This window comes from Sarcophilus harrisii, chromosome 4, assembly GCF_902635505.1.
Source record: "Sarcophilus harrisii chromosome 4, mSarHar1.11, whole genome shotgun sequence".
Taxonomy (NCBI): domain Eukaryota; kingdom Metazoa; phylum Chordata; class Mammalia; order Dasyuromorphia; family Dasyuridae; genus Sarcophilus; species Sarcophilus harrisii.
The window spans coordinates 107,860,241-107,886,627 of NC_045429.1; the positions used below are offsets into that span (position 1 = coordinate 107,860,241).

Below are 26,387 nucleotides of genomic sequence, written 5' to 3' on the forward strand. Positions count from 1 at the left end.
GACGGAGAAAAGGAAACAAAGGAGACAGAAAAAGAAAGAAAATTTGTATCCCATCTACCTTGTTAGGATTGAATATGTAAGGTATTACATAAATGCTAGGTATTGTTAATAAAATGAATATCAAGATAAGCTTTAAAAGGAAAAGATCTCAATGGAGGTCTGTCTGAGAGGAAAAGTAGTAAAGTGAACTGACAATCCACCTACTTTATCTTAACATCCCTACGATAGTGATGTATTAAAGAAAGAATATATATGGAAAGAGTTTTGCTATTCCTGGCCTCACACCCACCCACACATACCCTTTTTTCTTTTAGCAACAATTAGCAAAGCCTCTTCTCCATTCCCTTTCCTTTACCCTATTAAGGTGAAGTTTTGAGATTGATAAAGTATTAGTTTTCTAAGAACTTCTCAAAGTAGAGAGTGGGGGAGATGGATAATATATCCTTGAATTTTGGCATCCTCTGGATGGCTCTAAGCAGCCCTCAAATATATTGTTGCACATGCCCAGAAGGTATAAATTTTAGGAAATCTTAATATTCTACATTATGCATTGTAAGGGAGAATTCCTGCTCTACCAGTCTTTGCTATTAAGGGTATGTAGGCCCTACATAAGAGCAGTCCCAAGATGTCATCTCTATATCTAGGTTTTCTCTTTAATCAAGAAGAGTTGATGCAATTCATTCTTGGTGACCCGCATACCAGAGTAATGAGCTTATGACTGACAAAAGCACCTGATGCCAAGAAAGGGAAATCTTTCTAGCTATGTATTCATCTCCATGGTGCTTATCACCATAGTACCCTATTGTATATTCTTGATTCCATGACAGTTAAATTATAAACAAGAGGAAGTGACTTATCACTTGCATGTGCTCTATTATATACTTTAACTCCTTTGGAAGCAAAGGAAAGAACACTGGATTTGAACCTGGATTTGAATCCTCATATTGACATTTAAACCTAGGTGAAAAGTCATTCTGCTCCTTGTTTCTGCTTTCTCACCTATATAGTCATGAGATTTTAAGTCTTTTGACTTTGACCCCATTGAGCCTAAATTTTCTCAGCAAAAAATAGATATGAAAAGACAGATAGCTAGATTCCTCTAGACACATATACATATGTTTCTATCCCAGATGAGAAGAAAAGGGAATAAGTGTTTATTAATTGACTACCATATGCCAGGCACTGTTGAGCTCTTTACAAATATCTCATTTGATTATGTGGTGTGTGTGTGTGTGTGTGTGTGTGTGTGTGTGTGTGTGTATGTATGTATCTGGGGTGGGGCATCATCTACATGCAATTCAGAAGTCCCAAAGAGATTTTTGATCATTGAATATTTATATTTATGTTCATCACTGGGTTTTGCAGAGTTTATCACAAAGACAACTTTAAGAAGCATTAGACTGGAAAACCAAGAAAACTTGCTAATTTTTATAACTTGGCTGTAACTATCATACTTATTGATTATAAATGATGAATAAGATTATAATCCCCGATGGAGATAATTTTCACATTTATAGCTATTAATTCCCACCAATGATGTTTTCCATTTTATAGATAAGGTACAAAACTTTTAAGTTAAAACACTCTTGTTTTAGGGCCATCTCTGCTATGCTTAGGCAAATAACTGATTAATTCCTTAGTTTCCCAAGAGCTCAATTGTTGATTAGAAATGGGACTGTTTGGGTTTGTTAATGTTCTATCAGATTCTTTAAGTGACAGTCACCATAGAATCATATTGATAAAGGGGACTTTGAGGGTAATAGTGCTGGGGATTAAAAAGAACACTGAACATTTATTTCTTCAAAGCATAGCTTAAATAACCAACTAGATACATAAAGCCTTTCCTGATTCCTCTTCTCTCCCACAATTGTTAGTGCCCTCCTTCCTAAGAGATCTTGCAATTTACTTGTATTTATTTTATTCTGTATGTATTTATAAATTTATTTGTTGTCTTCCCCATTAGTAAGTTCCTAGGTAGTAGGAATTTTTTTTCATTCTTTATATTTGTATTTCCTGTGCCAAGCACACTACTTGGTACATGGTAGGCCCTTAATAAGTATTTGTGCCAGTGCTTCTCTAGATCAGTTTCCTCATCTGGATTAAATGAGGTGTGTATATAAAGTGACATGCAAATGTTGAAGCACTATATAAACATCAGCTTTATGATCTATAAAATGAAGGAGTTGAAATAAATGTTATAAAACATAATTCCATCTCTGAATTCTAGGATGGGTCTACTCCATTCTTGTCCCACTGCCTCTATTTCTTCCTTCCCCCTGCCCCCATTCCACCCTGGCCACCCCAATCAATCAACAATAATGTAGGCAGGGACTATTTGTAAATCATAGAAAAGAATCTCTTTAATTTAAAAACTTTTGGAGATGAAGTTCCTCACTACCTCATATTCCAGATTTTAGTAACTTTAATTTTAACTTTCAGAAGCTCTTATTTCCTTATTCTTATCTTCCCTGATTTTATCTTGAACTGGGATAGAAAAACACTAGGTTACCGTCTTCAATATAATAGCTACTCATAGGATTCTATAAAAGGATAGTCTATTCCGTGTCAAGTTTACTTTTCCCTGAAACTCTTCAGGTTTAGCTAACCTTGATCCTTTAGTCTTATAGGGACTAAAAAATTAAAACATTCTCTAAGTAAGTTCATCCATTTACTCAATTCCAATATTTTAAGTTCAAACCTGATTGTCCTTGACAACCTTCTAAGCACAGGAGCATATGTGATATACAAAAACAATGGTCCTTAAGTAAGATGATTACTTGAGCCCACAGTTCAGTAAAACACCATTTTTCTTCTGCAATACTTCAAGTGTAATGATGGAGACTTAATGATAGGAAAGAGTCCTCAAGTCACAGGGAAATTTTGGGTATGCAGACCTGAGTCCTATAATAAAGATAACACAAGATGGTAGTATATCTGAGGAGGTTTTGCATCACTCCTGTACAGCGTAGGCTAAAGGCGATTCAAATGAACACATCAATTTATGTTTTCCATCTTCCAAACCCCAAAAGATTGGTGGAAATAAAATGGTCTTAAAGCAAGTCCTCACATCAGCACCATAAGTAATAGTATCTTTGTTCTGAGTTGGCTTTTTTCAAAAAGAGATTTCCATTTTGATGGAAAGCATTTTTCCTGATTAGTAGTATGACACTGACACATTTAGTAAGTATATTTCACTTCCCTGCTCACTGAAACAGCGTGGGAGGAAACAAACAAAATGTGGGTTTCTGCTAAAGACCTGATTAACAAGTAGTTCAATGACTTCCTATTTCAAATACTATAAGTCTAGGCTTCTGTGCAGACACCCAGGCAGGGAAGTGAAATTGATTTTAAGCCTCTGAAAACTCTGGCCTCACCCTAACATTCTCTCCCATAAGCCATTTCTCCTACACTTATCTGAATGTATCCAATCCCTCAGCACTTCCTCTGCTTTGACTGATCTCCTTTACCTGGAATGCCTCTCTTCTCTACCTATACAAATTCTGCAAGATTCAATTCAAGTTCCACTTTCCCCAGAGTCGTTCTCTGTCATTTTCATTCTTACTACTATTCTATTTCAATGTGGGAGGATTTTGTGTACTGCAACTTACTTGCAAATCATGCCATCACCTTCCTGATGTCATGATCCTCTTCTAGAATAAAGGACAATTTTGAGAGTGGCAGCTACTCCACTGTGGACTCAAAATTGCCAATTCCTCTTAGGCAATGCAATTTCTTCCTCCCTTCTTTCTTCTTCCATCCCTCCCTCCCTTTTTTCGTCCCTTCCTTTCTTCCTTTTTCCCTTTCTTCCTTCCTTCCTCCCTTCTTCTCTTCTTCCCTCTGTCCACAGAGAGTACATTCTTACCTGCAAGTGCTCTGCCCAAAGAAATATAAACTTTGATCACTGAAACTTTGCAAGCTATCTTGGGATTCACAGGCTAGGTTTTTTTCTTAAGGACCATGCCTTAAAAACCCGAATGACTTGGACTTTTCATTGATTGGCCAACAAGCCTCACTTTGCCATTATTTGGGCCCAGTATAAATAGCAATTGTCTCTGTTTTGGCCAGAAACCTGGAAGATCTTCCCTTCCCAAGTTGATTTTTCTTTTTTGACTAGGAAAAAGAGGCTATTCTTTTGCCTGGACTAGAGTAATGTAGCCTCCTGATAAGCCCCCCTCTCCCCCTAATCAAGCCATCTTTTATCCCAAATGCTTTGATAAATTTTCTTAAAGCACAGTTTTCATCTTGTTAGCCTTCAGCTTTCAGTCAATAATGATTTATTAAACACTTCTTATGTGCCCAATAACTCTAATAAGATCTGGGGATACAAAGATTTGTTCCCATGCCCAAATTGCTCATATTATAATGAGGTAACAACATATAAATTCAAGAATAAATGGAAGGCCATTTCATCTTATCAAATAAAAAGGAGTGTGGGGATGAGAAAGTCTTCTTCAGCAAGTGAGATTTAAACTGAATTTTGAAGAAAGTCAGGAAAGCTAAGAAATAGAGGTGAGGAGGGAGAACATTCCAGGTGTGAAGGGTAATCAACAGAAAAGGCCCAGAATTGGGAGATTGAGTGTTGTGGCCAAGGAACAGTAAATAGGACATATAGTTGGTTTATAAAGTTTGGGGTGTGTATGTGTGTATGTGTGTGTGTGTGTGTGTGTGTGGACACATATATGTATGTATATGTATACACACGGATATAATGAAGGCAGAAATGACCAAATTTGACAAAAGGTTGGTATGAGTGAGGAGTCAAGGATAATATCAAGGCTTAATTACTCCAGAGAATAGTAGTGGTCTTGGCAGTAATAGGAGAGTTGAGAAGAGGGAGGAGTTGGGGAAAGGGAGGAATACAATCATTATTCACTCAGTCAATAAGCAATTATATAGTCTCCTATCTGCCAGGCACTTTGGTAGGTGCTAGGGGTACAGAGAAGAAAAAAGGTGGTTCCTGGCTTCAAATTGTTTGCCCTCTGAGGAGACAATATATAAACTATTGTGAACAAACTATATACAAGATAAAAATAAAATAAGAGGGAAGTACTAGAATTGTTTAAAATATTAACATTTTCACTGTTGCTTTCTTCTTCTCCCTCAATTTTTAAACATTTTTATTTCAGTTCCAAATTCTGTCCCTCTCTCCCTCCCTCCTCATACCCTCCCTTAAGTGATAAGAAAACAGATATGTTATATATGTGGAATTATGTAAAATATTTCTATATTAGTCATTTTGTACAAAATTTGAATAAAAGAAAAAATGAAAGAAAATGAAAACTAGCATGCTTCAGTCTGTATTCAATCAATATCAATTCTTTCTTTGAAGGCAGATAGTATGCTTCATCATTATCCCTTGGGATTTTCTTGGACCATTGTATTACTGAGAATAGCTAATTTATTCACAGTTCTTCAACAAACAACATTGCTATTACTGTGTACAACATTCTCCTGGTTCTGTTCACTTCATTATGGATCAGTTCATTTAAGTCTATCCAGGTTTTTCTGAAATCATCCTGTTTGTTATTTCTTATAGCACAATAATATTCCATTACAATTACATGCCACAACTTGTTTAGCCATTCCCAGGTTTATAGGAATCCCTGGGATTTTCATTTCTTAGCCACCACAAAAAAAAAAGAGCTGCTATATAAATATTTTTGTTCAAATAGGTACTTTTCCCTTTTTTGGATGTCTTTGGGATACAGATTTAGCAGTGGTATTGTTGGATCAATGGGTTTGCAGAGTTTTATAACCCTTTGGGCAGTTCCAAATTGCTCTACAGAATGGTTGGATCAGTTCATAATCATCAATAGAAAAGGCACTATGTAATTAAGAGGAACTGGGAAAATCTCTCTGTAGAAGATGGGATTTTAGTTGGGATTTGAAGGAATATAGGGAATCGAGGAGGCTGAGATAAGAGAGCATTCCATATATGGCAGATAGGCAGTGAAAATGCAGAATCAGGAGATGGAGTGTTTTGTTGGATGAATAGCAAAAAAGATCAATGTCACTGGGGAGAAGGGTAGGATATATAATAAGACCAGAAAGATAGGGGCAGGGCTGGGTATGAAGGCTTTGAATGCCTAACAGAGGATTTTGTATTTGATCCTGGAGATAATAGGATGCCACTGAATTTTTCTGAGTAGGAAAGTGACATGCTCAAGACCTACACTTTAGGAAAATCATGTTAGTTACATGGATGACAGATTAGAGTGGGGAAAGACTTGGGGCAGATAGCCCAACTAGCAGGCAAATGCAAAAATACCTCAGCTTGAGGAGATGAGAGTTTGCACCAGAGTAGTGGCCATATCAGAGGAAAAAAGGAAGTATATTTAGAAGATATTGCAAAGGTGATATCTATTGACCTTGGCAGCAAAAAGGACTTGGTCGTGGGCAATAAGTAGTCAAGGATAACATCTAGGTTAGAAGTCTGGGGAACTGGAAAGATGATGGTATCCTCAATAGTGATAAGGAAGTTTGGAGTAGGGAGGGCTTAGGGGAAAAGATAATGAATTCAGTTTGGGATATGCTGAGTTTAAGATGTCTGTCTACAGGCATCTAGTTCTAGATGTCTGTCTACAGGCATCTAGTTCCAGATGTCTGAAAGGTAGTTGAAAATATTAGACCAGATAAATGTTAGGAGAGATGAGGGATAAAAAAATATATTTAAGAATCATCTGATGAGATTACTAAGTGAAGTATAGTAGAGGGAGAAGAGGGCCCAGGATAGAACCATATGGGACCCCCATGGCTAGTGGGTATAACCAGATGAATATTTCATCCAATTCATCAATGGAGACTAAGAGGATCAATTAGATAAAGAGGAGAAGCAGAAGAGAGTAAATTAAAAAAAATAGAGAAAAGAGACTATTAAAACAATGATGAAGAGTGTCAAAAGTTATAGAGAAGTCAAAAAGGATAAGAATTAAGGAAAAACTGGGAGTTGTTTTGGGACAAACTAAGTTTGAGATGCTTAAAGGATAGCCAATTCAAGATTTCCAAAAAGGCAAATGGCAACATGGGACTATGGTTCAAGAGAGAGGCTAATTATATAAATCTGTGAATTATCTACATAGCTATGATAATTGAGCCCATGGGAATTGTGAAATCACCAAAGGACAGAATAGAGGCAGAAGAGGAAAGAACCTAAGATAGGATAAGCAAAATCAGCAGGTGGCCTGGATAAAGATACCACTCAAAGGGACAATTTTCTACTGTCAAAGCCCAAACTTTTCATCTTATAATTCAAGGCCCTCCATATTGTAGCCCCAACTTGTTTTCAAATGCTGCTTCATGCTTTTTTTTTCTTCCTACTTTCATTTATATTATATCCTTTATCTCTTATCTAAAAGCCATGCATCCTTTACAATCCTGTTCAAATAACAGCTCTTTAATGAAACTTCCCTGATATCATCATGAGATCTTGCTCCTTCTCTTTTTCTTTCCCTTTCTTCCCCCTTCTTTCCCTCCTCTCCATTCTTTAAAAGGAACAGTTTATACATATATTACAGTACTTATCATATTCTGTCTTGCATTATAAGTTACCTGTGCCCTAGAAACCCAAACTCCAAAAGCTTATGTGAAGGAGGTTCTCCAAACCATAGTCCCTGGTTCATTTTTGCCTTATACAAGTTTTCTTTGGGACATCTTGGAATATAGCCTCAAAGGTAGCTCAAGTCTAGGTTTTTAAAGATGGGGGTAAAAGTGTTCTCAGCTCTCATATAAGGGCTCAAGGTAATAATAAATATCCAATGTAGGACAACCTTATTTTATCTACGAGATGGAACAAACACATAAAGGACTCATATTGTGCAATTGGCTCAGTGACATCTGACTCTTCATGACCCCCTTTGGAGTTTTCTTGCAAAGATACTAAAGTGATTTGCCATTTCCTTCTCCAGTTCATTTTACAGATTAGGAAACTGAGGAAATCTGGGAGTTGCCCAGGATCACACAGCTAGAAGGAAGATGAGTGCTCCCTACTCCAGTCCTAGTATTGTTTACTGTGCCATCTAGATGTTTAAAAATACTCATCATAGTCTACTAAAAATTGATATACCAGCTCTCAAAAGCCAATTGTTAAAATTTCATTGTAAGCATTTACACTCACTAGCTGTATGACCCTGAGCAAGTCCTTTAACCCTGTTTGCCTCCTTTTCCTTGTCTGTAAAAATAGGTAGAGAAGGAAATGGCCAACCACTTTGGTAGCTGTGTCAAGAAAATCCCAAATAGGGCCTTGAAGAGTAAGACACAATAATCTCACCAAACTGATGAGATAACTCCCCTGACCAACGTCTTTCTTTATTGTATAATCTAATTAGATTCAAGTGCTTTAGTCAGTCTCTCTTCCTTTCTTCAACCAGATTTTAAAGCAAATCTATGGCACAGATTTGTGGAATACTGAGCTAATTCCTTTGCTTTTCTCCAATGGTTTTAGTAAAGTGCTATTACGGCATTTTATGAGGCCATTGTTGTTCAGTCATTCCAGTAGTGTCTGATGCTCTGTGATCCATTTGGGGCTTTCTTGGCATAGATACTGAAATGGTTGGCCATTTCCTTCTCCAGTTTACTTACAAACAAGGAAAAGGAGATAAACAGGGTTAAGGGACTTGCACAGGATCAAAGAATTAGAAAATGGCTGAGGCTAGATTTAAACTCAGGAAAATGAGTCTTTCCAATTCCAGGCTTGACGCTTTATCTACTATCTTGTCTAGCTGTTTTCATTCATGAGGATAGTAAGCAATAAATTCTTTTATTTGAGTTTTTGGTTGATGTTATGTTTAGATATCAGAGAAATAGTGGTAGCAGCTGATATATTAGCTCCAATAAAACTCTTGTAGTTTCTTTTTTGTTCTTACATCAATAGATGAAGTCTGATGAGGGCAGAGAATAGTGTGTCTATCACCTCCCTATTCCTGAAAGTTATGCCTCTCCTAATATTTCTATACCTTTGCAGCTTTTTATCTTGGTCAGCAAGCTGCCTTTTTAGACTAAATAGTCATATCACTCAAATGAAATGGAAATCTGGGAAGATTCCAGTTAAAGTAATCGAGACATATGGCCAAGTCAGATAATTTGAACCTCCAAAGAAATTCCTTTAAATCTAAATTACAATTTGATTTGGTAGTCTTTACTGATCAAATGATCAAAACAGTAGGTATATTTTTACAATATCCTGGTCAATACAAACATAGACTGCTAACGATGAAAAACTGGGCAAAAATGCTGATTTTTATTTATAGAGGCTCATGTAGAAATAATTTTTGTTAAAAGGAAATTACCACGTAATTAAATAAATATTTTTGCTGATAAAATTATGATATAGATTGCACTTTTTTTTTAAAAATAACTTAAATGGATAGAGAATCAATTTGAGAAAGACAACAAAGATTTCTACTTTTGTTATGAAATGTACTATTTCCTTTCTGCATTCTTCTTCCTACCAAAATTCTCATTCTTGTATCTTATTACTGTGAAATGGAAACAAAGATTTCAGAATGATAAATGGATCCTTAAGTGAAATTTATGCAATAAACTGTTAGTCAACAGCTTTCTATCAGGTTAGGCAATTCAGAAATACAAGTCATCCTCACCAATCAACTATGGACTTTCCAGAGTTGACAGATCACATCATCCATAATGCTTATAATAATGTTCATGGTACATTGAAGGAAATCACATGCTTCAGTTCCTTTCCTTATAGTGTTACTCAGAGAGAAGGATCTGTAAATGAAGTATTTAACTAAGGCTTACTAAAACCAGCTAAAAATAAAGTACGTGGGAACTGGACTTATGAAAGATTAGTGGTCACCCACATCTTTCTTAGTTTAGCCTATGGGACTATTTTTGCTCTGTTGTAACTAGTTGACTATTGTAGTTTTAGGAGCCAGCAGAGTTCTCTAGTCAAAGCAATACTTTATAGTAGCAAAAAGCTGGTCAGAAGCTAGGACTGCTTTCCTTTATGAAAGGATAATAGTGCCATAGTATGTGGTTGAATCTTGCTAATAATAACTATAAGAGACTGCATTTTCCATGTCTTTTGTTATAAAGGTATTGAATATTATTATTGCAATATGCAATAATATTGCAGTATTGAATGTTGCTTAAAATAAGTATCATTTAATTAGACTTGGGAAATGTTTACCAATAACTGTGATCGCAACTGTATTTGTTATAAGGGGATTTGGCCTTTGGATTGAGGGCAATAAGGTGCACATTTCTAAATATTTCTAGGATTGGAGATTGTTTATTTTATTTTTTGTTTTATTCTATTTTGTTTAATTTTTCCCCAGTTCCATTCAAAACAAAAATAATTTTACATTTGTTTTAAAAATTGTTGAGTTCTCGAGTCTCTCCCTTATCCACACCCACATTTAAGAAACCACTAGTGAAGCTCTGCAGAACATTTACATAAAAGTCAAGTAGTAGGGGGGAAACATAGATTTCCCACTTTAAGGAAAATAAAACCCCTCAAGAAAAATTAAGTTTAAAAAAGAAAGAGAGAGAGAAAGTGAATGCTTCAATCTGTATTCAGACACAGTCATTTCCTTCTCTGGGTATGGATAGGATTTTTCATCATAAGTCTTTCAGAGTAGTCATGAATGATTGTACTATTGAGAATAGTAATGTCATTCACAACTAGTCATCCCAGAATATTGCTATTACTTTGTATATAGTACACTTCACTTTGCTTGAGTTCATGGAGGATTTTCCAAGTTTGTTTGTTTTTTTTTTTCTGAGAGACCCGCTCATCATTTTCCATAGAACAATAATATTCCATCATAAACACATACCATAGTTTAATTAAACCATTCTTCAACTGATAGGAAAAATTGCTATAAATATTTTTTGTACCAATAGGTCATTTTCCTTTTATCCCCCAAATCCCTTTTGGTATTCATGACAATAGTGTTGTTATAATGAATTTATAGCCCTTTGGGCTTAAATCATATCTTTTGATCATTTGTCAATTGGGGCCTGGCTCTTATTTTTTTATTTTATAAGTTTGACTCAGTTCCCTCTATGTTTGAGAAATAAGGCCTTATCAGACAAACTTGCATTGTAATTCTTTTTACAATTACTACTGCTATTTGTATTTGCTTCCATTTATTCTCTCTCTCTCCTTTCACCCTGTACCTCCTCAAAAATATTTTGGTACTGACCACTCCCACTCTAATGAGATTGTTTATTTTAAAAAGGATAGTGAAAAGGAGATAATCACTGGTTATGGATCAAAGAAATTGATTTAACCTGGTTGCTGTAGATGGATGAAAATCTCTTGGCCTATTTACATTATTTCCTCTTGCTAGCTTACTTTGCTATCTAGAGAACTCAAATCCAGAAATTCATGACTAGAACAGTAAATCTGCTAAGTGCCAGTATTTTTCAGAATAACTGTTATTTAACCATACCATCTCCATTGCATATTTGTGAATACTATGTAGTAATGAATCAGCCCAGCACAGGAATTACTTGAATATTTTAATAGATCTGAAATCTCCTCAGGATGGGTACCTACCAGTGTAGATCACAACAAATAGTCACCCTTTTTCAACAGGTGATTTTTATCTATATCTTTCAGTAAAAAGTCCAAGGAAGATCCATCCAATGGGCTGGAAGTGTTTTAATACTTTGTAAGTGGAACACTCAGGTTTATCCATTTGTCGTGCCATATTTTTGCTACATAACAAAAGGACCATCTCCTTTGCAGATGGCACATGTCTAGCATTTCTCACATTCAAGTTATTATTCTGCTTCAAGTCTATTTTTCACCCAAATTAGCTTATTTGCTGCTTTCTAAACTCAGTATCCTATCACAGAAACTATCTCCCATTCTTGGAATGTACCTTGTCCTCACAGCCCCCTCTCAGAATCTGAGCTTCTTTCAGTGTGAAGCTTAGAAGTTATCTGTTATGTTTTCTTAATTCCCTAAACTGTTGTCCATGCTCTTTCTCTTCAAAGTCACTTGCATTTGCTGATCTATATATGTATTCTATTCCCCAGTTCCTTGAATTCAGGAATTACTTCTCATGAGGGCTTAGAATTTATCAGGTGCTATTAATTAAATAGGAATATGCTGCAGCATACTTCAATCCACCATGTATTTTTCTACTGCCTTTTGTTTACCTGTAATTTGGATTGTGGTATTCTATAATTTATAGTTATATAATTTTACGAGGAGAAAAGGAATTTCTGCTTTTCTTGCATTAGCCCTTCTAGTACAGGCTGATGTACGAAATCCAACAATAAAGAAAAAAGTTGAGATGCCATCACCACAACTGAGATTAAGTAAGGCAGTTTAAAATTATAAATAAATATCCTAATACATGAAAATCTTATTTTGATGCCTCATCATGGCACAAAGATGACCCTGGCTGGGTTACCAAAAACGAAGCCAGCAGAGTGTGATCTTTAGCAAGTTGTTCCACACTAGAAAGACTATGAGGATGGTAAGAATTGGAGAGGAACTCAGAGGTCATTCAGTAATACACAAGAGAAATCTCAGTTGGAACAAACCCAGCAAGTGGTCAGCTTCAGGTCAAACAAACCCAAGAAGGGGGAACCCATCACCTCTCAGAGCTGTTCATTCCACTTTTGAACAGCACTAATTGTTGGGAAATTTTTCCTGATATCAGGTCTACAATTACGTCTTTATAATTTCTACTCCTATTGATACTACTTCTTCTTGTGGGACAAAACAGAGAAATATAATCCTCCTTCACAAATACCTGAAGGTAACTATCCTATCTTCCTTGAGTCTTCTGTAAGATAAATGTCCCCAGTTTTCCTTCATTGCATCCTATTAAGACATAGACTCAAGAACCTTTACCTTAATTCCAAAATCATTCCTTTGTAGATTATCTCAAATTTATCCTGTACATAGCTTGTCTGCACATAGTTGTTTACATGTTGTCCCCTTCACTGGAGTATGTACACTTATTTGACAATATTTGACTGTCATATCAAAAACAGAAAATTAAACTTTTAAAGTATTGTTACATTTATTCTCATTAATTTCCCTCTGAAGGTAATGCTATGATATATTACTATCCCAAATTTATTAAAAAAGAGTAACTGAGAGGCAGATAAAGGAACTTAAAACTATGAAAAAAATTAGCAGCAAAATATACAAAAGCATTCAATGACTTCAACATAAACATATTATATTTTTAAATAAAAGCCTGGAATAGATATTATCTGGAAGTTCCCTACAACAATGAAATTAGAAGTCTAGTCTCTATTCCTATTTATTCTTTAATTGTGCAGTCAGCATGAGAAGCAATATTAGCATGATGAGTCATCTAGGTTGCATAATGGATGTAGTGCCTGGCCTAGAATCAGGAAGAGACTTTAAATATAATCTCAGAAAATAATTGTATGATCCTGAGCAAGTCACTTAACTTCTGCTTGTTTCCCCACCTATAAGAGGGCATGATAATAGCATCTACCTCCCAGGGTTGGGGATCAAATAAGATAATAATTGCGAAGTACTTAGCAGTTACTGGCACCATAGTAAGCACTATGTAAATATTAGTTATTATTGTTATTATAATTATTACAAAGACTGATGAAGTAAGAGTCAGCAAGGACTAGGGTCAAGTATGGGCTTTGTCACAGAACCTTTCTGAGCCCCAGGCAATTTTCTAAGACATAATTCTAGTAAGATACAGAGTAATTAGGACCTGCAATCTCACACCCACAAAATCAAAGATTATTAATATATTAATGTATCATGAAATATAATGTAAGTTCTTAATTTGGATTTCATCATGCTTATATTAGGTTTCAAATCATCACACAGTATTAAATACTTGAGTAATATCTTTTATATTAACTAGTACCTTTTAAGCCTAAGGACTATGGTTGCTTCCTTCACTGCTTTATATTAGATTCTAAAAAAGTTATAAGTACAATAAAAATCATTCCAAGGCTGTTTAGTTTTCTCTTAACTTACATTTATTTTAATCTCCCGTTAAATCCTAGCCTCTTTGTGGTTCTGTCAAAATTTAGTTTGCTAGAAATGTTTGGATAAAGAACTACAGTGTCTACTAGTGAATTGATAATAGAAATGTGAGGAAGAGCAGTCTCTCAGAATGACTCCTGGTCTTTGAGTAGGTGAGTACAGCTGGTGGCAGTGTTTCTGAGGCTGGTGGGTCTCAATTCAACTTTCTTTTTCCTTTGCTGCTAGTCCCTGACTAGCTCTGGATGTATCTGCTGGTTATTTTCCAGAGCCAGATCTTCAAAGTCTCTCTTCCAACAATGTTCAGTTCTCATGGGTTCAGAATTATTTTTTTTATTGTTCATGGACCTATAAGGCATGACCAATTTTCTTTAGCCACTGGAACACTCTTCCAGTTAAGTCATTCTCATTCATCCAAAGATTATTCAGCCCTTAATCTAAAGTCTTTAATTGAAAGTTTTTCTCTATTTGAAACTAAGCTCATCAACATTCCTTAAAACTGGCTTCTCTTCCTAATAAATGTCTTTTAAGAGCACAATCATTCTCCCAATCTTGTTCAATAGTTCGTGACTCCATAGACTATGGTCACCAGATCCTTCTGTTCTCTCAAAATCTGTCCAAACTCATATTCACTGTTTCCATCTCTATGGAAACAATCTATACATAACATCCTTTGCTGTCCTTTTCCTTTCAATCTTTTCCAACATTAGGATCTTTTCCAACAAACTCCATTTTCTCATTATGTGGTCAAAGTATTTAAGCTTCTCCCAGTTACTCAGACTCAAAACTTTGAAGTCATCTTTGACTTAACTACCACATCCAAAGAGTTACCACATCTTTTAAATTTTACCTGTGAAATATTAGCTCCTACAGCTCTCCATTTATAATTCTACACCCTAGTTAAGGCCTTCGTATCTAGCTTGAAACATTGAAATTTTTCAACTTGATCTCTCTGCTTCTAATCTCTTTTCACCAATCCATCCTTCATATAACTGATAAAACAATCCAATATCATGGCTGAAATATAACCATGAGATCTAACCAATCTAACTATACCTGTGCATCAAAACCTTTAGCAGCCCCTTACTATCTATAGGATATATAAACCTTTTAGTCTAATAATTGAAAAACTCTCCAAAATCTGGCTCCAATTTGTCATTCCAACCTTAGTACCATTTGTCTACCATACAGTCAAATTTTCCTACATCTCTCTCCAAATTAATCCTTCCCTCCCTCTACTTCTATAAAGATTCTCCTTTATGCCTACAATGAAACTTCCTTCTCATCTTTCTTGAATGAAATTATTCTTTTTTCATTTCCTCTAGGAGTAATCACTTCTCTGGGACTTCACCTCAACCCTCTCAATAGGAAGTGGAGATTATTCCACTAGTAGACTGGTTTACAGGTTAACTGATTCACAAATTTAGCTAACTGCTATTTTTATTCATATGGCTAAGATCATAATTGATTTTATTCTGCCATTCACAAGATATTTCCTACACTTGTCTTCATACAAAGTCAAAGGTTGGTAATCCTTCCAAACTGAGTTAAAGCATCTAGTTTACACTTTTGATTGTGTGATCTAATGTATGTGTTGGGGCCTTCTGTGAATACATTGTGTGAACAAAGATGGAATTTGAACCCTAAGTACAGAATATAACAAAAAAGTTACTGGAGGTCTTTTAATTGTTAGCAGTACTGAATTTAAATCATCAATGATACCATAGAAGGAATGCCTATATTGTGTAGGAGGTTCATAAGATTATAGAAAAATAGATTTACGACAGAAAGGGACCAGGATTGAAAGAGATCATTTAGTAGGTGACCTTTAAGTAGGATGATCATTTCCAGCTCTTAGACTATGAATCTGTGTTTGTCTTTAGATTAGAAAGGCAATGTCATTGGCATTGTGGAAAGAGTGCTAAGACTCAGCTAGAGTTCTAGTCCTGGTTTTACCACTCACTACATATATTAACAACTTTTAGCAAATTATAAGCTCTATCTAAACTTGTTTTCTCAAATACAAAATAAGGATTATATTCACTCTATATATCTCTATAGAATTTCTGTCAGAAACAAAGTGAGAAAACGACAAACATGGAAATATGTTAAAAAATATATCAGATTACATGCTATATTGGGGAGAGGGGAAAAGATTTGGAATTCAAAATCTTACAAAAATGAATGTTGAAAACTATCTTTGCATACAATTGAAAAAATAATATGTTAGTTAGGAAAAAAAATTGACAAAATACCTGAGAAAGTACTGATAAATTATCAAGTATTGCTTAAATGTAAAATATACCTATTCATCTTTTATCAGAATATTCAATATTTTATTATTGTTCTTATCTGAACAATTAATTGATCCAGGACAAATTAAAAAAAACTGGACAAATAGAAAATAATTTTGCTTTCTATACACGTTTCCTCCTTTAGACCATAAGCTTCATGAAGACAAGGATTGCTTTCATCTTTGTATCTCTAACAATTAGCACAATGTCCTGAAAATAATGAATGCTTAATAAATATCATATGATTACACACATACACATACACACACACATACACACACACACACACACACACACACACACACACACATACTACCTTGATAGATAACTAACCAAAAAGTCAAATCTACACTAAGTCCTTTCTCATTTGGAAGCCTAATTTTTCCCCTCCTCCTAGCAGTATGATTCTAATCTTTGGGTATTTTGTATTTCCAGGTTAAAAAAAATTAATTTTTAGCAAAGATTGAAGTTAAACAACAAAAAGAAGTTTGGTACCATTAACTATCAATTTTCCTTTACTACCTAAAAAGGCAAAAGTTTTTATTTCTTATATAAAGGTTCCTCACTGTTGTCCTGTTTCGCCAACGTCCCTCTCTCCCCCCCCCCAAAAAAAAAATTGTCTTTTGTCACTTGACTCATTTCCTGTTTTGGCTTTTCTGATCTTATCCCTTCCCTATAAGCTCTCATTATCATGCTAACTTTATTCTCTTTTTAAGGGATCTGACCTAAGTTCCAATTGTGGTGTGGTATTTTTCTAGTTGTTTCAGTTCCTTCTAAAATCTGTTTTAAAAGTTGTTATCCCCTACAATTCCCATTTCTTATGTCCTTAGAATTGTTTTTACTAAAGAATAGACATTCTCCTGGTCTGTTCTATTTGGAGACAGAAGACATGGTTGACATGGTTTTAGAGCAAATTTTGTTAGCTAGTTAGCTAGGATTTATATAGTACTTTAAGATTTTCATAGCATTTAAAAAACATTATTTCGATTCTCACAATGATCCTGAAAGCTAGATGTCGTTATTATCCAAGTTTTATGATGAGGAATCTGAGGCAGAAGGAGGCTAAGTGATTTGTTTTGATTTAAATTTGGTCTTCCTAACTATAGATCCAGCTCTGTATTCTACTATCTCACCAGTTGACTTTTGTTTCTCATTTTCCTCATCATAGGATTATAGACTTTAAAAATGGAAGGGCCTTTACAGATCATTAGGTCCAACTCCCTCATTTTACACATGAGGAAATTGAGGCCCCAAAACATGAAATAACCTCCAAAGGTGACACCACTATGAAACAGCAGGGCTCTTGACTATAAATCCATGTGGATAATAATACCTGGACTAATCTACTTCACGGAGATGTTTTGCAACTCAAGTAAACAAATATACACAAAGTACTCTTAAAATTATAAAGTGCTATATAAATGTCAGCTATCAATAAATCCAATGAATTTGGGGTAGACATTAGGAAAAAACCTGACTGCAATGACTGTGAAAGGGCTATGTTTTCAAGAATATATTGGTTCAAAAAATGGTTTTTAAAAGAGAGATTGGGGAGAAAGTTATAAATATTGCCTTGCCTCAAGACAAAAGGATAACTCAAATCAATAAACAAATATTTATTAGTATACTTACTAATATATTTATTTACAAGTATACTTTCTCTATGGGGGACACAATAAGAACACAAGTAAGCATATAAAGACTACACAAAGAATATATACAAATAAGTATAAAGTAATTAGGGAGAGTCCTAGCAATTGTGAGGATCAGAAAATACTACATGCAGGTCCCAGTGCTTGGATTGAACTTTGAATAGGATTCTGGAATGGGGTAGGGGTGGGGGTGTCAAGGAACATTGCAGACATGGGGGCATGGTCAGTGGGCAGGGACTGAGACAAGCTATGGAGTGTCATGTGTGAAGAACAGAGGAAATGATCACAAGCCTGGAAAAAGAGATGGGGATAAGCTATGAAGGGCTTTAAAAGCTAAATGAAGGAATGTATATTTTATGTTAGAAGCATCTGCATTTATGGGAAATCCCATTGTCAGTACTGTGTGTGTTAAGATTATGGGAACTGATTTGAGGTAGAGAAGAACAATGTGGAAGCCTTTGCCATAATCTAGGCCAGAAGTGATGAGGGTCTAAACTAGGGGGATTGCTATAGTAGAAAGAAAAGGTCAGGTATCTGTGATGGTGTGGAGGTAGAAATAAACGGCAAGATTTGGCAAATATTTAGATAAGAAGTTGAGGATAACACCAAGTTTAGGAAGCTGAGAGACAAGAAAAACCATATCTTCAACAGAAAGCAAAACATTTGGAAGAATAGTGGGTTTGAAGGAGAAAGAAAATGATTTCTGCTTTGGACATGTTGAATTTTGAGGTGTCTTTAGGGAATCCAGATTGAAATATCCAATAGGCAATTGGTGATGCAGCTCAAAAGAGACTGGGAGTGGATATGCAGATCTATGAGTTAACTGCATAGATCATAATTAAAGCCATGAAAGGTGCTGAGGTCACTAAGAGTGACAGGGTAGAGCAGGGGATTTTAACCTAAGGTCCATGAATTTGGGAGTTGGGTGAATTGAATAGGAAAAATTATTTTAATATACTTGGCTTCCTTTGTAATCCTATGTATTTCATTTTATGCATGTAAAAACATTCTGAAAAGAGGTCCAAAGTTGTCAAACGGTCTATGACATGAAAAAGATTAAGAACCTAGCATAAAAGAAAAAAAGAGTCCAGGGCAGAGTCTGGGAAGTACTTACAGTTGAGAAGCACAATATTTCACAAGCCAGCAAAGGAGATAGAAGAGTAGTAGTTAGGTTGGAAAAGAACCAGGAAGGTAGAAGGACCACCCCTAATTGATCAACAATTAAAATGAAGCGGAGAAGCTGGAACGCATGAAGACTGGGAAAGAACATCAACTCTTAATTAAATTTAATTAAAATTAGTTAAAGATTTTAACTCTGGAAAAAGCAACTTCAGCTGGGGGAAAAGTTAGAAGTCCAACTGCAGAAAGCTGAAAGGACAGGAAATAAAATCAATGAATATAGCATTTTTTAGGAGTTTGGTTAAGAAAGGTAGGAGACATAGAGAACAGCTTGAGGTGATAACACTGTGTAACAAAAGTTTTAAGGATGGAGGTTAACTTAGGTCCTGTGTGAAGTTGGTAGGAAAGAAACCAATAGATAGGGAGAGTTTGAGGATTATGGAAGAACAAAAATATAATTAAGTTTGTATTCTGCTAGAGAAGATAGGAGAGGACTGAATCAAGGTCATATAGGGGAAGGAAAGAAAAAGAATTTTAAGCCCCGGAAAGAAAAAGAATTTTAAGCCCCTATTATGTATTAGGCAGTATGATAAGAATTTACAACTATTTCGTTTGATCTTCACATAACTTTAGAAGGTAGGTGTAAGACCTGAGTAAATGAGGATCACATATCTAATAAATATCTGAGGTTGGATTTGACCTTGAGTCTATGCTCCAGATTCAGTACTCTGCCACATCTTCTGCAGGACTGGCCTTAGCAAGAAGGGGAAAGATAAGATGATCTTTGGTACTTTTAAGAAATTATGAACTAAAATACTCAAAGTGATTTTATAATAGATCAGCATTTTTATCTGGATTGCTATTATGTATATTCTTATTATGTACTTTTTATATAAAAAAGAAGAGAGTAGCCTAGATGATTTCTAAAGCTTCCTTTCCTTCTGAAATTCTGATTTCATAAAATTAAAAACTTAACTAGCATTGATTTTCTCAAGACAAGACATTAAAATAAACCTTTCACACATATAAAAACTGAAAAATTCTCTTTAAACTACAGGTAAGGAAGGCACCTTCAAGGTCCCTATCTACAACTCCTGCCTTACTGTTTGAATTCCAATGATTGAATTTCAGTGACTAATACATTTCAAGCTCTCTCTCTCTCACAAAGAACATTTAAGATATTGTCATAAGGTTTGTTCCTAGCTATGAAATCTTTATTACAGTTTGCCAAGGGCTAGAAATATATACCAGCAATGTAAACTATTTAAAGTGTCAGGCCCCCCAAAGACCTTGAAATAAATAATGTCAATAATGTCTGACTTTTCATATGAAAAGATGCTCCAAATTACTATTGATCAGAGAAATGAAAATTAAGACAACTCTGAGATACCACTACATACCTGTCAGATTGGCTAGAATGACAGGGAAAGATAATGCGGAATGCTGGAGGGCATGTGGGAAAAGTGGGACATTGATACATTATTGGTGGAGTTGTGAATGAATCCAACCATTGTGGAGAGCAATTTGGAACTATGCTCAAAAGTTATCAAAACATCCCCTTTGATCCAGCAATGTTACTACTGGACTTATAGCCCAAAGAGATCTTAAAGAAGGGAAAGGGGGTAAAAATAACCTGGGAAGAAAAATCCAATTTTTCTTGTGTAGCAAGACAACTGTATAAATATGTATACATATATTGTATTTAACATATTTAACATGTATGGGACTACCTGCCATCTAGGGAAGGGGGTGGATGGAAGGAGGGGAAAAGTTGGAACAGAAGTTTTTGCAAAGATTAGTGTTGAAAAATTATCCATGTATATGTTTTGTAAATAAAAAGCTATAATAATTTTTTAAAATGTCTGACTCTCATGGTGAAGGGGGTTGTGGTCCCTTTAAGAAACTACATTTGTGATTCCTTTCAGATTAATTTATTCCTTTCTGATTCCCAACCCCTCCTAGCTGATGCATTATCAGTTCAGGAATCCTACACCTTTGATTTACAAATCCTGGTCAAAAGCATCCCTTTGAATTCCAATAGAAGATCCGGGCTTGTCCAAGCCCCCACTGGATCTGAACTAACTTGGGCTCACAGCTTCCACCAGTTCTGATCTGCTCCAGCTCTCCCAGCCCCCATTCTGATGACATGGGCTTCCCAACCCCCACCAAGACAAACAATATAATGAGCTTCCATCAACTAAGGCTTTTGCAGATGGACCTTGGCAGTGCCCTTTAAGCCAGGATCTTTTTGTCCACTGAAATACTGTTTCCAGTGCTATCTTCTCTCTACCCTCACCTATTTCCTTAATCAGACTTTAACTTTACTTCCAATCCCCATAATAAACCTATTTTATCAATCTAGGTTTTCGGGTCTGTAAATTCCTTTACAGAGGACCTCTGCACTGTCAGAAGGGAATCCCCAGAACTCCCTACCCTTGTGCCAAATCCAAAGGGGTTGCAGGGGAGCTCCATTTGATTCTCTGAACCCCGAACCTGCCACTAGACCTTGTTTAACTCCCTGATCACCAGAAACCCTAATTTCATTTGGGTTCCCCAAATCTAAACCTCATCAATGGCAAGGATATTCAGTACTCAGAAGGGAATGGAACAGGAATTTATTGAGTACCTACTAAGTGCCAGGCACTATGCTAATCACTTTACAAATATTTCATTTGAGATAATAGCTTAGTACAATAGGTATATAGTAGACATTAAATAAATTCCAGCTGACTTTCAGAAGATTATGCTTCTGTAATTGTAAATTTTATAAATGAGGGCCCAGCTTTCACAATGACCTTCATATAATATTCAGAAGAACTTAATGCACTTAAAAAAAAAAAAAAGGTTATAGACATTTCTTCCCGTTAAGCAATTTTAAAAACTTACTTTAAGTTGAAGATATCATGCTGATAACAGGGAACTACCTGACCCACAAGTTTCTTGGATCCCTGAAATTACAGGTCCAGTTTCTTTATCCATATTATCACTGGTATTTTTTTAGATCAATATCTTTTCCTTATCATATCCTCCAAGGACCATACCCAGTGAGCGTCCTCCTGTTAACTAAGATTGAAAAAGAAAAAGCATTTCAGCAAAAGCAACCAACACATCAACCACACTTGCCAATATATGCCACAGTCTATACTCCCTACCCCCAACTTTTGCTTTTCTCAACTCTTCTTCAGGGCCAAGCTTGATCATTACAATTAGCATTTGGTTTCTTGGGGAGGGGCATAAAGAGGGGAAGGCCTTTCCAATTACAATACTGTGGAAACTGAGCTGTCTTTCTTGTTCTTCTTACTCTACTCTGGAACAACTTATCTGTTTTCTCATTCTTTTCTGAATTTTTAATATTCACCATTCAATACAGTAAGATTCCACTACATCCATGTATTTCAATTTTAGCCATTTGCCTACTAATGGACATAGACTTTGCTTATAATTCTGTAACCATAAAAGGTATTAAGCATTTATAGAGGTAGTTAGAGAGCCTAATTGGCTTCTAATGACCAAATATTCAACTTTTTACTTAAGTGTGGATCACAACATAGCATTCTCACTCTTTCTGTTATTGTTTGCTTGCATTTTGTTTTCTTTCCCAGTTTTTTTTTCCCTTCTTGATCCAATTTTTCTTGTGTAGCAAGATATCTATAAATATGTATACATATATTAGATTTAACATATATATTTAACATGTACTAGACAGACTACCTGCCATCTAGGAGAGGGGAAGGAGGGGATAAAAAATTTGGAACACAAGACTTTATGAGAACTTTAATGTTGTTTAATGTTGTTTTCAATGTTGTAAAATTACACATGCATGTTTTGTAAATAAAAAGCTTTAAAAAAATCAATGATGGGGGGAAGGTAAGCTATCCAATTTCTTAATAGAATTGCTAATTTTTTAGAAAGTACTTTCGAAATTATTGCTTTGACCTGGTCCCATACAAAAGTATCACTTATTTCTGTTTACACAATGACTACAATATTGTTTCCACTCAATACTCATTTTATATGATACCTCTTAGAATCACTGTTTTTTGATATTTTGTTCCTTTGTTAACTTTCTAACTTAGTAGTTTCAGGATAGCAGGTTAGATCCTGAAAAGAGTGATGATTTTCACAAGTTCCAAACAAGTCCCAACCAGTGAATTTACTTTTGTTACACAATTAGCACAACTGCAAACCAAAACTATATAATATTAACAGCAGCTAAAACACAGTATTTTCCTCATAAATTGAAATTTTTCTTTCCATAAATATATAGTATCAGTGTAATAAGTGAACACAAGCTTAGAGTACACTAATAGAAGGTATGCATGTAGGGCATACTCATGGCCAAACCTCTAATTCTTTAGAGTCCCGATATCCTTTTTATTCTCTGTGTCCTCATGCTGCTTGCCCCTGAGCACATCTTTGCTGGACAGATACACAACTGGAATCCCTAAGTCTGGTCCTCTGTGAAGCTTGACTCATGATTACTAGAACTAACTCTCTGATGTTCCAGTGGCTCTGTTCTCTATTACAATAAATCATGGTCATCGAGTCTGCTTGCTGCTTGATTGCTGCCTTTCTCGAGGCATGCTAGAAGAGTATACATGTCATAGTGGTTTATTGGTCTTCCCAAAGCATCAAAGCTCAGACAATGAGAGGATGTGAAGAGGGGAAGAGAAAAACATCTCTTTTTTCAACCCCCACCCCACCCCACCCCACTCCCACATTCTAGCAGAGGTACCAGGATTATACTACATGAAATTACTTCTTGCCTCTAACACCTTCATTATTCTACCATTTCCAAGGATTGGTGGGCTATTGCCATGCTGCCCTTCCAATGCAATCAGAGGAGGGTTTCTGTCTTTCTTTTTTTTTTTTTTTTTTTTTTAATATTTCTTAAAGGGATAATGAGGAATATGTAGCGACATCTTTGCACTTCACTAAAATGTTAATTTCCATGACTTGTATTTTCTCTCTCCTTGCAATTATGTCAGCTGAGTTGGAAGGAGGAGGGCAAAGTACTCCCACATCCACATAACTTTGTAAAACTTTAAACACTGTCACTTATATACTTATAATAACTGTCAAGCCAACTTAATTTGGCAAATTTAAAATTTAAAAAAATCTGGGCATATTTTCACTTTCAAAAGATTATTTCTAAATATGAATGGGAGTTTTATTTAAGGGAGTATATTATTCATTGATTCATAGATGTAAATGTTTATATATTATATTAAGATGTATTTTTAAATGCAAGCAATGTTTTCCTACCCCCAAAAAGCTTTTAAAACTAATCACAGTCAGGGAAAATAAGTCCTATTCCTAGTCCCATTTTTACAGAGATATTTCTGATTTGAAAGCAAGTGTCTGGCATTTTATCTTTAAAATAAACACTGGTATCATTTTTTTCTGAATCCTCATTTTATGTATTTTTCATACTACATTGAAAATTTAATTCAAAAATTTTCAGGGCTAATAAGGTATTTTATTGTTTGCAATTTGAACATTTTATAAAGTTTGCTCTACAAAGAAGTAAAATACTGCCAGTTTTACGTGATTAGTGAAAGGCATTTTAGTTCATTAAACAAAAAAAATCATTAATATATTACTAGGAACAGTACAAACAAAATTCACTTTAAGAACTATTTTTAATATATGACAGAGTGACTTGCTTCTATGTGTGCAAATGACCATGTTCTACTAGACCAAAAATTGCTATTGGCACAAAATTTATCTTCCAAAAGGTTAGCTCAATAGATACTTCTAAAACATATTCCTCTCCCATTACTTATCCAATTATCAATGAACTACAGGTTAACTTCAGCCACATACAAATAATGGCTTAGAAAGATTGTATCAGATTGATTTTCCATTACCCATTCTGTTATTAACAACACTTAACTTAAAACTAAAAGGGTTAGGGATTGATCATACATAGATTTAATGTTGGGAAGGCCATTGAGTTATCTAATATTAGCAAAAGCCTCATTTAATAGATAAGAAAAATAAAGCTCTTGGAGATTAAGTGGTTTATCCAAAATCATATAGATGCTAAGTAGTAGAGATGAAATTTGAACCCAGATTCAACGGCTCCACATCCAGCAAATTTTCCATTATACTCCATTGACTCCAGTGATAAATTTGCCTTTTCCATATCAAATTAGTAGAAAAACTGGGACTTGACTCAAAATCTCAAGTCCTAGTCCAGTGTCTTTTCCATTGTACAATGTTATTTTCCATTTGAAAAATAAATTGCCTGAGATCCAATTTGCTGAACTATAAAAGAAAGAAAAAGAAGAGTTCATGATAAATATACAATCTTCTAATAGGGAGGAGGTAGTAGAGAAGACATTGATTCAAAGAGTTCTCAATGTTGGCCATTAGGTGATGCTTAAAGACCCAAGATAACTTGGCTCAAGGAAGAAGAGAAACCAGGAGTTATGAGAGTCTAATAATCATATTTAAATATTTGGATAAAGAAAAAGTTATCTAAGGTAGTATTTTTAGAGAAAAAACAATTTATTATTTCTGTCTGAAATGTAAACGAAGCAATAATCTGGGGTTTCAGTCTGAAATATAAATATATAAGTATAACTCTTAGAATTCCATGTGCCCATTACTAATGCCTATATAAACATAACCCTGTCTAAATGTGAGAAAAGTTTTGAAAGAAGAATAGATTTTACTTTTGCAAAGAGACATATCCCAAGATCAATAACCCTGGGAAAAGAAAGATACTTCTACCAAGATGGAGTACCAGGTCAAGAAATCAAAATATAAATCTGCACAAGAGAGAAAGATCAATGAAAGATCCAATCTAGTTCCACTTATATTTCCATAAAGGCCAAGACTCTGTATACTGTTGTAGATTTTTTAAAAGTCTACTGATTTGGTCAGTAAAATTTCTTTCTCTTTCTATAGTAAAAAATCATTAGAATAGTTATTCTAGTGTTGTAGATGGTGGGGGAAGGTAAAAATTTGTATCCTATTCTTCACAAAGGTATGGATAAGAAAAATTAATGTTAAAAAAACAGAAAGGTATCATACAAACAAATGTGTGGGAAAGAGTAAGGGATGATGGGAAGCCAACCCAGAAACTGTTAAGTCTTCTAGGCTTTAAACATTAGCAAAAAGGCACTGAAACTGAGGTTTCAGTGATTAAAGAGACAAGACAATAAACTACCACAAATAATTGTGAAATGAAGAGTCCCAATGAAGTAACTATACAAAAGTAATACTGATTTTCAAAGAATTAGGTGATAATACATATATTTAACATTAACTATCTTAAATATGACATTTTCTTTAACGATCCACAAAGAAATAAATGATTTGAAATACCTCAAATATTAGTAATTGTTAAAC

General features: G+C 34.9%; 1 long non-coding RNA gene across 1 annotated transcript in view; it reads right to left on the bottom strand.

Moving 5' to 3' along the window:
• Positions 1-26,387, bottom strand: part of LOC111720433 — a 54,804-nt gene that overhangs the window by 9,275 nt on the left and 19,142 nt on the right. Inside the window, exon 2 of the long non-coding RNA XR_004229366.1 lies at positions 21,915-22,091. This is a non-coding gene — a long non-coding RNA (uncharacterized LOC111720433). The remainder of the gene's footprint in view (positions 1-21,914; positions 22,092-26,387) is intronic.